At 40.3% G+C, this 12,636-nt stretch overlaps 1 protein-coding gene across 4 annotated transcripts in view; it reads right to left on the bottom strand.

Annotated features, from left to right (window-relative positions):
• The window catches only part of iqsec1b (IQ motif and Sec7 domain ArfGEF 1b), a 274,407-nt gene that overhangs the window by 240,650 nt on the left and 21,121 nt on the right, over positions 1-12,636 (bottom strand). The window lies entirely within an intron of this gene.

Here is a 12,636-nt window from a genome sequence, read left to right as displayed (position 1 = left end):
AGCCGTAGGTGCTGCCATAATCTCTCTCTCTGACAGCCAGTGCCTAAATCTAGAGCAGTGGCCGGGACTTAGAAGTTCACTGCAGGTCAGACTGGAGTCAGCCTGTGGTGCAGTGTGAGCGCGGAGCAACAGAAAGGCTGAGGATTGACTAATACTCATCTATATCCTGACGTCACAACATGACAAGAGATTATAGGAAATGCCTTTGTGTTCTTTCATTTCCTCCACATTGTCCGCGGATATCCTTTGGCAGTCTGGCTGTGGCTCTGATATAAAAGATATGCATGCTCTGCACGTTGACATTAGCAGTGATTTAGCACAGTTATAAAGTACAAAGTAAATACTCGTGTCTTTACAGTCTTGTTTTGTTACACAAACATCCCTGACACAATTTCACAAGATAATTTACAATACTGCTGGGATTATAGATTAGATAGGATGACAGAATGAACGACAGAGCACACAAGTATAGGTTTATTATGGACTGCAGAGGGTTAATGCTGCACAATCAATTATCAAATGTTGTTTTTTAAGTTTTATGGCTTGTAACTTGCATGTTTGCTGCCCCATTTTATGCTATCTGTCCCAGAACTGAAGCAGCAGACAAAGTTAGCTTCAGCTGGTGAACAGAGTTGCACTGAGCTGCTGGAAAGGCAGATGCCAGCATAAATATTGTGCCAGACACACAACTCCAACGAAATGTTTATGTTGCTTCATGTCTGCTGCATGTGGAAACCTACAAATCTACAGGCTCGAAAGAGAGGATAAGATGGCAACAAGAGAGACGTTATGTGAGAAATCACCAGATACAAAGGGCGTGCAGTGGTCACATTGGTTCATGTATCACATGTTTTGCCCTCCAGGCCTCACACAGAGATGTGTTTTAAGGGATCACACAGATGTGTTTGATTAGACAGATGAATGGCTGTTGAGTCATTTCAAATCGCCAAAAGAACTATATTCTTTTAATTTCAGTTATTGTGCATCCCTCTGCTGACCAGTGGTGGTACGTAACGAAGTACATTTAATCAGGTACTGCACCTGAGTGGACATTTGAGGAACTTTTTCTATAATTGAGTGTTTTGATCTGATGTATCTTTCTACTTACATTCCAATGCAAATCAGAGGGGATTGTTATACTTTTTACTGCACTACTATTATTTGCTTGACAAATTAACACTACAAACAACAACACAAACAAACCATATGACTTTTAACAATCGCAGCTGAAAAAAATGCTGACTGATCAGAAAATTGGCAGCTATCTTCATATGATGCTTTTGGAACTGCTGTGGAGAGGGTTGATCTCTGGTGCGGTTTAGGACATGGTGGTGTATGTTGGGGCATGGTGGCATGGTGAAACTGACAAAGAAAATACAACTTTTTGGAGCACTCTGAAAAAAGATGCTGGAAACAATACTTTTTCTCTAGGCAGCTGCATGCAGCCACATATGCTCACTTTTCACTTGGAAAAATTGAAAAAGACGCCGGCACTGTGGACATAGGCCTTTAGGTTACAGTAATAACCATACACTGGTTATTGCAGGCAAGTGATTAACAAGAGAGCAGAGAACTGAATTGACTCACCCTAAACTAACTGATTAAATTTAAATTAGGTCTTAATGTCATCACCACAGGACTGGACACATTTCTGTTTTGCCTTAAATGCATAGAGGACAAGCAATATAGGCTCTATAATCCTGCTATCTCAGGCTGTCAGATCGCCCTGATAGCACAGTGAGCATAACCCCATGACAACGACACCAGTCTGACCTCTTAAAACTAAATGATACTCATTAATAAAAGGCTAATTACACAATGGCACAACTAGTAGTGTGGGAAATGTACAGGATGTTGGGAGGCTAGCTTTTACCTGGATTCCACCAGTCCTTGACTCAGGCCCGTCATTGGACAGCCTCCAGGGACGAGCTTTGATTGCATTGCTCCTTGACCTTCAGCTTAAACAGGCCGTCACTCATGCAGCTCATCCTTGTAGCTGAAACTACCCAGCTGAGGAGGGATCCTGAGAGAAGTTCAAACCAATGGGAATTCAGTCCTGGTACACAGAGGTGAGTTTTCACTTTGTGTACGCTTTGGTATTTATGCCAATTTGGAAAAAATGTTTTTTAACCAGGGCCCTCTTGCTATGAGGCGACAGTGCTAACAACCTCACCACCATGCAGCAATATGCTTAAATCAGTGTTGTACTATTCCCTAATTTAGGATCTTTCTATCTCCCTGTGTGTTTCTCATTCAGGTTAAGATGAACACAGAGAAATCTACTGGAGAAATTACAAAGAAAATGTATTCAACGTAGAATGGTCATTTCATGGCCCATACCCAAGCTGCTTAACAAGGTCAGTTAGGTATAATCATTTTGATCAACTTAATGATTCCACATAACTCACATTGAAAAAATTAGTCAAGGCTGTTTTTGAGTATTCAAATTCTTTCTTGACTTGATCTTAAACAAACTGATCCAGGTTAAAAGGTCCACTTAAAAGCATTTTAAGACATACTTACATGTCATCAGTGAGGAGAAGGTTAAACAGAGGGAGGTGAAGACCAGCGCTTACAAGGAATGGGTAATAAGAACCCAATCTCCTTAAGACCAGGACGGACACTGCTTACTAATTAGGGACCACCAGAATCTTTCCAGTGTGTCTACCTCGGGACTCTGTCCTGTCAGAGCATCTCACAAGAGTCTTCAAGTCACAAGGAGTCAGAACATGACAAAAGCCATTTCACAATGGAAGACTCAAGCTAAAGACAAAAAAACACAGGAGTCCCCAGACAGAAAAAACTGGGGTGGTGAAATAACAAGGATCCTGGGCAAAAGACTGAATTAATACCAACAGTGAACATCAGCTTTCTGTGAACAGATCAAAACCACTCATAACCCAATCAAAGGTCATCCACCAAGAGTCCACAGCTGGGCAGAAAATGCTCAAGGAGAACATTCACACCCAACTACAGAGACCGTCTTTGGATCCAGACACGGGTTACAATAGCTCACTTTTATACAGCCACCTGGAATCCACACCTACTGCAGGTCACATAATGATTCAAGAAACTGAATATAAATATCAAAAGAAAGATATTGCAACCACAATATCATGCCTTGGAAACAGCTTTGGGTATTATTACAGTATTACGGGTATACCAGGGTATTTACAAATCTCCAAGGTATTTCTAGTACTCCTCTTTTATTAGACTCCTTATAGCGCACAGCATGCATCACCAGAGCTCAGTCTCTGAGCTGGAAGACACAGCTACACCTAGTGGTGGAGGGAGAAGTTACAGGACTGTAGACAGCTGTCAAACAGCAACATAGAGAGACATTCATTCCGTGAATTAAGGATTTATTTCAGCCAAATCAAAGCTGGTGATTGTTGGAACAGTGCACTTACTAACTAGACTACTAGCAAGAGTAACCAAGGCAGTTTGGGAGAGTTTTATTTTGTTTCTGTCCATTTTAATTCAAGTGTGTTTTATGATGAGTTAACGAGGCCTCGTAAGTCTTCTATAACAGAGAGAAAGTTGAATACAGTTGTATTCTCTGTTTAATCAGAAAAATGGGAGTGAGAATATTACTTTTCTTATCATTTTGTGGGATTCAATTGTGTATTTATTGGTCTAAAAAGCTGAAAGTAAGTCACATACTTGCAGTCCAGAGGTGGTTAGTGCCACACACATACACCATCATATACTGTATACCACGGTATAATTTCAAGAAGGTATGAAGGTAAGAAATATTATATGACACCTAAGCCTTCTTGGAAACACATCTTACTGTCAATACAGAAAGGTAACTTTAATAATCGGATACATCATTTACAGTGGGCATTTCATATATAATGATAAACACCTACATGACATAGCCCAGTCAGTTTCTATCTTTACCATGCGTATATACAGTGCCTATCATAAGTATTCACCTCCTTTGATGTTTTACCCTTTTATTGCTTTCATAAATCAATCATGGTCAATAAAATTTGGCTCTCTTAACACAACATTGGAAAAAACTCTTTAATGTCAAAGTGAAAACAGATTTCTATAAAGTAATGTTAATGAAAGAAAATTATATAAATAAAAATAATTGTTTGCATAATTATTGACCCCCTTTTTAATTTAATGGTCTAATTCAATAGAGGTCCATCAAATTGTTGCCAATAGTCTCACAATTAGTGAAATGAAGATCACCTGAGTGGTGTGGGTGTGTTTCAAGTGATTGAGTTGTAAAACACCTGTGTCTGAAGGGTCCAGAGAGTGGTTGATCAGTATTCCTGGCTACCATTACACCATGAAGACAGAAGAACTCTCTAAGCAACTCAGGGAAAGGGTTATTGAGAAGTACAATTCCAAGGCACTGAACATCCCCCGGAGTTCAGTGAAATCAATTATCAAGAAATGGAAGGAATATGGCACTTGTGTGAATCTGCCTAGATCAGGCCGCCCTCGTAAACTGAGTGACCGTGCAAGTAGGAGACTAGTGAGAGAAGCCACCAAGACCCCTACAACTACTCTGAAGGAGTTACAAGCTTCAGCTGCTGAGATGGGAGAGACTGTGCATGTAGCAACTGCTGCCCGGGTTCTTCACCGGTCAAAGCTTTATGGGAGAGTGGCAATGAGAAAGCCACTGTTGAAGAAAAGTCATATTAGATCTCGACTAGAGTTTGCCAAAAAGCACGTGGAAGACTCCATGGTCAAGTGGAGGAAGATTCTTTGGTCTGATGAGACCAAAATTGAGCTTTTTGGCCATCAGACAAGACGTCATGTTTGGCGGAAACCAAACACTGCACATCACCAAAAACACACCATCCCCACTGTGAAGCATGGTGGTGGCAGCATCATGCTGTGGGGATGTTTCTCAGCAACTGGACCTGGAAGGCTTGTAAAGATAGAGGGCAGAATGAATGCTGCAAAATACACTGAAATCCTGGGGGACAATCTTTTTCAGTCTTCAAGAGAACTACAACTTGGGAGAAGATTTATTTTCCAGCAAGACAATGATCCAAAACATACTGCAAAAGCTACACATGAATGGTTAAAAAAGAACCAGGTAAATGTTCTGGAGTGGCCGAGTCAAAGCCCAGACCTCAATCCTATAGAGAATTTGTGGCTGGACTTGAAAAGGGCTGTTCATGCCCGATGCCAGCGCAACCTGACAGAGCTTGAGCAGTTTTGCAAAGAAGAATGGAGCAAAATTGCAGTGGGCAAATGTGCAAGACTGATTGAGACCTATCCACACAGACTCACTGCTGTGATTGCAGCCAAAGGTGTATCTACTAAATACTGACTTGAAGGGGGTGAATAATTATGCAAACAATTATTTTCATTTATATAATTATAATATTTTCTTTCATTAACATTACTTTATAGAAATCTGTTTTCACTTTGACATTAAAGAGTTTTTTCCAATAAATTTTTGTGTTAAAAAAGCTAAATTTTATTGACCATGATTGATTTATGAAAGCAATAAAAGGGTAAAACATCAAAGGGGGTGAATACTTATGATAGGCACTGTACATCATTTCCATGTATAGATTTATTGTAAATTAAAGTGTGACTATTTTGGTCACAGGTATTAACCACAGCTTTTCATCACTTAGATTTAATTGGAAGTAAGACAGCCGAACAGCAAAGAGGAGATGAGTCACAGCGATCTGGAAAGCCAATGAAAAAACCAATAGCGTTCATCCACCACAGAAAACCGCAAGGAGCTTGCTGCCCATACATGGCTTTCATTATCCGAAGAACGTATTCAAGACCTCTTCACCTACAAAGAAGTGTGAAAAGAAATCTGGGCTCTTGATACTTGGGGGGGTAAGGGTACAGCTGGCAAAGACAGGATCCTGGAAGCAAGCAAATAGGTGAAGTTTAAGCTGCAAATGTTTGCTGTGATAAAGCCTTCATCACTGACTGATGTGGAAGGTGCCAATTATAAGTCTTTAAAAGATGAAAACAAGCATTCTGTCGACAGTTGCTATTTAGCATTCGACTGAAGGATTTCTGGAAAAGGCTATAAATGCCTCCCCACATAGCTCGACTTTGTTAAAAAAAAAAGATGCTGCTTGATCTATTTCAGATAATTCTATCAGTCTTGGAAGAGAAAAAGACAAACCAGGGATATTTAATCAATAAGAGAGTCCTTGGACCTGCGGAGAGTGCTTGAAATGTTTAGCTGGCTGCCTGCATATTTCACTGCTATAGATGGCTATCACATTCATACAGGGCGAGAGCAGGTCAGTATTCTGCCTAATTAGTTTGCAGAGAAGCTTTCCCTATTAGCCTAACTACCACACGCTGCGTCTTGAGGCCAAACAATGACTCATAATGGATGTGGTCCCAAACATTATACAAATATAATGTGGAGTGCATGGTCATACAAAGACATGTAAACTGAGTTCAGGACAACAGCATGGCAGCAGTGAAACAGGAAAATGCATTAGGTATCCATGCATGTGGATTTGAGGCCTGTGTGTCACCCTCACTTGAATAAGCATCTGTTTATCTTTACCTGATACCATTTCTTTTACCTCTATGATAACCTGATCAAAAAGTTAAAACCATTCAGACATTTGTCCACAGATTTAGACCGTCTACCAAGTTCCTCATATCTCCACCCAAACATTTGTATGTTGGGTCTATATGGGTGGTAAATGGTTTTAAAACTAGGCCCTATATGGAATTGTCCACAGGTTCCATAATGGCTAGGAATGTAGCGATTCACTCAACTCACGATTCAATACGATTCATGATACTGGGTTTATGACACAATTTCTCATGATTTTTTTTTAAGATATATTTTTGGGGCTTTTTCAATGCCTTTCTTTGATAAGACAGATATAGCATGAAAGGGGGAGAGAGAGAGGGGATGACATGAAGCAAAGGGCCGAAGCCGGACTCAAACCCGTGGCCGCTTCAGTGAGGACACAGCCTCTGTACATGGGGCACCTGCTCTACCAAGTGAGTCACCAGGTGCCCCTCTAACGATTTTTTTTAAAATACAAAATGAGATTACAGAAAATTATGACTGAAAATATTCTATTAATTATTTAAAACGAAAATTATTTTAAAAATACTGCATTTTCTCATCTTTTCTATGTGAAATGTTATAAAAACCTTATTATTTCTGAGGTAGGGTATAAATGCACCTGTAGGAGAACCCACGGAAGACCCAGGACACGCTGGAGAGACTATGTCTCTCAGCTGGCCTGGAAACACCTCGGGATCCCCCTGGAAGAGCTGGACGAAGTGGCCGGGGAGCGGGAAGTCTGGGTTTCCCTGCTTAGGCTGCTGCCCCCATGACCCGACCCGATAAGTGGAAGAAAATGGATGGATGGATGGGTATAAATGCAAAACAAACTATGAAATGAATGCATTTCACAATGTCCCCTGCTGTTAAAAAAAACCTTTCAATTGGGACAGAGATGGCTGCTGTGGAAAGGTTTGTTTTAGCTAGAGGGGAAAGCAGAGAGGGCGAGTTTGAAGAACTAAGTTGGCCATTTCCCACTTGTGAGTGATAAGTTGGGCTCTCTCTTTGGCTCTTGTACCTGTTTGGGCGAGCGGGATTGCTGCTTGTTAGTGTGGTTTGGCCATGTAGTTGTCAATAAGGAGGAAAGTGCTTAGGTTTGGCTGACTGGAGTTCCTAATTGTGATGCCGGCTCTCATGCTGCATCCTGTTAGTTGTACTATTTGTGTAGTTCAACACCCTCTGTTAATACTAGCAGACTGTTTTTGTGTTTTCTACTATCTTCTCGCCTTTCTGACTTGTAGAAGCTCAAATGCCGCCACACTTAAATTTGAAACTGGAGGGTGCATCTTCTCTTTCAACATCGCCTGTCGCGATACAATATATATGTCATAGCAAATGTTAGTATGCTAACATTCAAATATGACAAGCAACCCCTGTTAAACACCAAAATTTTAACATTGTCATCAGGGACTTGCATTCTCTTTTTACATGCAGAGAAATAAGCAACAGGGAAAAGTAAAATGAAAAGGTGAATATCTGGAAAATTCTTGTGTAAGAACATATTCATAAATACTCAATCAATAACATATTCACCTCAAAATTATCACATGTTGCTCTGCCTTAAATATTAAATTATTAATTTCACATCGGCATTGGCTGGTCAGATCTCTATTTATCATGACAACAGCTTTTTACTAGAATATCATGATATAAACATGAAAAACAGAAGCAATTATAAATACTGGCCTGTAGCTCACATGAACTTAACAAGCATTACACTCTAAAGTATTTGCAGTTTTGTACCCAGAGGATCAATATTGAGTCTTCTATCTAAAATGATATATTTGTGTTTAATGCCAACAGAAATAAGGGAGCTGGTATCACTTGAGCCACCCTGTACCAAAATCCACAGGTGCTCACTATAAGCTGAGTAGAAAATCTTTACCTCCAGAGCTGCTCTACTTTTCAGTCTAATGGATGATGTGAAATGAAATGGTTAAACTTATCTCTCTTTCTTATCACTATATATCAGCTCCATGGCCTCAAGAATGCTTTTAGCCTGAAGCACAAACCGTGTAGACATCACAAATATTTGGAACATTTGAGCTATGAACATTTGCAAAGCTTTTACTTTTTCATAAGTCAAGTCAAGTCAATTTTACTTATAAAGCCCATTATCAGATAGCATGTGATTTTACATACAAATATTGTAGGTGTTGATGAGAGTCTCATGCGTATATTGATAGTGGAGGCATGACTCATAATAATGGCATAAGCAGGTAATAATTGAAATTATGATCACAACAGCAAACAAACAAAGTATAAAATTAAAAAAAAACACATCTGCATATGTGCGGTTGGGATACACATTTGTGATAATCAGAATAAAGTGAAATAAAAGGAGTAGGATAAACAAAGAAAAGCATTTCAAATGTTAGTGACGGACAGTTTTTTTTTGGTCAAGTCAAGTCAAGTCAAGTCAAGTCAAGTCAAGTCAAGTCAATTTTATTTATAGAGCCCATTATTACAAAACATGGTTTGCCTCAGAGGGCTTTACAGTGTACGACCATTACTCATCCATGAAAAGATTTGACGGACCAGACTGATGATTAATATCATCTAAAATGCACTGGCAGGGCTTAGAGACCTGTAGATATGGTAACTTGCTTCCACAGACTGTATGAATAATGGCCGTAGCTAGCATGATGTCACATATTGGTTTGTGGACTCCCGATTTAAAGCCACAAGCTCTGCGTTTGGTCATTGGTATTTTGTCTTCTTGGAGTCAGAAGTGACTCATTTGTCACTCAAAATGGCCCACCCTTGGTGATGTGTAACTTTAAACCTTAATCAAATGTAAACAGGTGAGTTATTTAAAAATTCACCACATATACAGCTGTCATAAATGTTGAAATTAGTTATAGAGACCAAAACTGTTTTTGCACCAGGCTGTAAACAGTATATTTCTGCTGTAAAGCTGGGCATTTTAAGATGGGGGTCTATGGGGATTGACTCTGTTTTGGAGCCAGATTCCAAGAAGCCATCAGAGGAAATGCAGTTTTTGACACTTCCATGTTGTCTTCACTTTTCACCCCTGAAAGTTACTGCTTGCTTTCCTAAAGCAGGTAAATCAGAATTTAACCAAAGACAAATTATTTTCAAATCGCCATTAGACCAAGGCTCCAAAACACACTGATTGAAAATGTCAAGATGAAAGCCCCCTGACATCTCAGAGAAAGATTTAACAGTAGCTCTGTGAGTGGACCTGCAGGTATTCTTCAGTCTTCACAGAACTCATTTGCACTTGACCTTTAGATATTCTGCACTATGGGATGGATAAAAAGTATCTGATCACCACTTCAAAAATATAAATTATGTGTGACACATTTGCTTTTATGAGGCACATTTGAAGACAGACACTTCCGTCTAAAACCATTCCATCTGACAGAAAAGCAAGCTGTCAGCAGCTGGCTGACATGGGTTTTCCTGCTGCTGCCTGTTGTCCAACTGTGTTACCTTACATGTCGCCTTACAGTGGCAACTGCAACTTAACTGGTATATATAGGAACAGAAAGATCTCGCGCCTACCTACCAAACCCACTAAAACTATACTGACCTATCATCATCATGGTTTTGAGGTTGAGATAGGCATATCAGTTCATATGAGGACCCAAATGTAAAACAGTAGGCACGCAGGTGGTTTTCGCAAAGATTGAGCTTTAAAGCAGCTGGCAAAACCCCTCCAAAACAGACAGGCATAACTCAAAGTACAAAAGAAAAAAGAACCAAAAACTAAACTGAGAACAAACCGGGATGGCATGAAGAACACAGGGATGGAGCCAGGGAAGTATTCAACGGAGGACACAAGAGATCAACACAGGCGGGCATAGGACCAGGAAAAGACACCATGAATACAGATCAACTAAAGGCCAAAATATATATACACTGAGAACTAATCACAAGAACTAGACACAGCTAGAGTAGGCAGGCATGGGCAAAAAGAAGGAAAACACAGGGAATGGCTAAAAACACAGGTCTGGTGGAGAACACAAGGGTGGAGCAAACATGACTAGTAAAGAACAGGTGAGCAGGGAAGGATTCTGGGATCAGGGAAGCACTAACAAGACTGATAGAAGGCAGGTGTGTCAGAAAACAGGAAGGGAAACAGACAAAAGCAGGAAGTAACACAAGACAAACAGAAAATTAATTACAACAAAACCAAAGACCATGAAACCATCTAAATAAAGTTGAACAGGTAAGGCCACACACAAACTGCAACATCACAATGCTTGTGATATCATACACAATCCTGTCTACAGTTCCTCAGTCTGGTTGCTGTTCCTTGACCTCTAAGTGGGTCTGAAGCCTTGTTTTCTGGCTCTTTCCATAACCTGGGCATATTCCTGTTATTGTTTAGTGGTGGAATTGCTATAATCCACAGTAAAGCCAAGTTCCTTGCCTGCAACCATGTTAGGTATTAGGCTTAAGCAGTATCACTGTTTCATACCAGGGTATATAGAAATCCTAAAGGTATGTTTTAATGCCGTCATAAATACAGGCACTCCTCTTTCTCTGAAACTCACTGTATGTAGTGCACAGCATGCACCACCAGAGCTCAGCCTCTGGTCCTTGCTGGTGGAACAGACGGCTGAGCTGAAAGCCACCATAACACCTAGTGGTAGAGGGAGAAGTTACAGGACTGTTAACAGCCAGTGGCCAGCAGTCAGAGAGAGACTGTGGGGATTTTACAGTGTTAGCTCCTCACACATATATCGTCATATACCATACAACCCAGTGAGATTTCAGGAAAGTATGACAGTATGAAATATTACATATTGTCCAAGCCTTATGGGTAGGCCTATGATCATGGGGAGTCATCTTCTTGATTTGCCTTCTGAACCAATCTGGTGTGCTCTCAACCTTGAATTTCTTCTTGGAAATACCAGGGTACCACCGTGGTAGGGATGATAATATTGATGCAAGGGCTTCTCTTCTTTGAAATCTTCTGCAGATATACGATCCATATATTGTAACTGTCCGACCAGTCCTCATGCCTTGTGGTAGTTTTCCTGCCGTCGCACTTTTCCAGAACAGTTTCCCCGGCTTGAGCCACATGCGTTATGAGGTCCTTGTGGCCTGTTTTAACTTTGAGATAGCTTTAGTGTTAGCTGAGACTTTATTGTGAATCTTTTTCAATCGGTTTTCAAACCTTGGGAAAGCACGTTGTTGGAGTAGTGCAGAGTCACTCATGCTGTGATTGTGTGCTGTTGTAGTGGGCAACAACTTTAGCAGAGTCTTGGGGTGTGTATTTTCTTAGGCAGCCATGTTTAAGCATGTATTTCCGTTAGTGTCAAAAAACTACAAATAACTATAACTATTATCTATTAAAACACATGAATGACACTGTGATCCACTGGTGATCATTACCATATTCATACATCCCTTCATTACTATCAATACAAATATACTGTAGTTCATTTTCACTCAATCCCACATGGACCATTCTGTTGCTGTAGAGCAACAAATGTGAATTAATCTGCCACTCAAAAAAGCCCCCAACAAATGCTCCTCATTTGTTACAAACTAAAGTGGCCAGCTGTTAAAGGGAATAGTATTACTTAAAAAATGAAACTAGTTCCTTTATTCAGATGTACATCAGCAGTAGGACTGTTGTGGATATGAGGCTGAGTGCCACAGAAAGAAAGTAGAGATGCAGGCTTGTCATTTGCTGATGCAACTTTGGTGAGAAATTAGGAGTGTTTGATTTGATGTTACGCTCCTGTCTGTGCAAGAGTGTCAGAATTACTGTCAAAGTGTGTGTGTAATGCGATTAATCTTGAAGCCCTACAATGATTGCAGGCATCTGGCAGAGTGACAGCTGAGGTGTGGTGGTGATGTGAGACAGAGAGTCAACAGACAGGACAGAAATGTGCCAAGTGATGATCATAAAACAGCTTGTTCAAAGGAAAAGTTGGTTCTGCTGAAAGATGACAGCTGCTCTGATTCCATTTAGTCAGAGTTCAAAAACACTGGCAAACAAAGATAGCTTATTTTTTCTCACAGGAGATGTGCAGAAGGGGAAGACAGGGGGGAAGAAATCAGCATATATCTGTGAAAAGCCTCAATAGCTTTTCCTCATTTATTGTGTTTATCATGTG

Source organism: Plectropomus leopardus, chromosome 2 (assembly GCF_026936395.1).
Source record: "Plectropomus leopardus strain MGB_pleo_1.0 chromosome 2, ASM2693639v1, whole genome shotgun sequence".
Taxonomy (NCBI): Eukaryota; Metazoa; Chordata; class Actinopteri; order Perciformes; family Serranidae; genus Plectropomus; species Plectropomus leopardus.
Note: the sequence above shows the minus strand (reverse complement) of the source record. Positions and strands in the feature narration are given on the sequence as shown.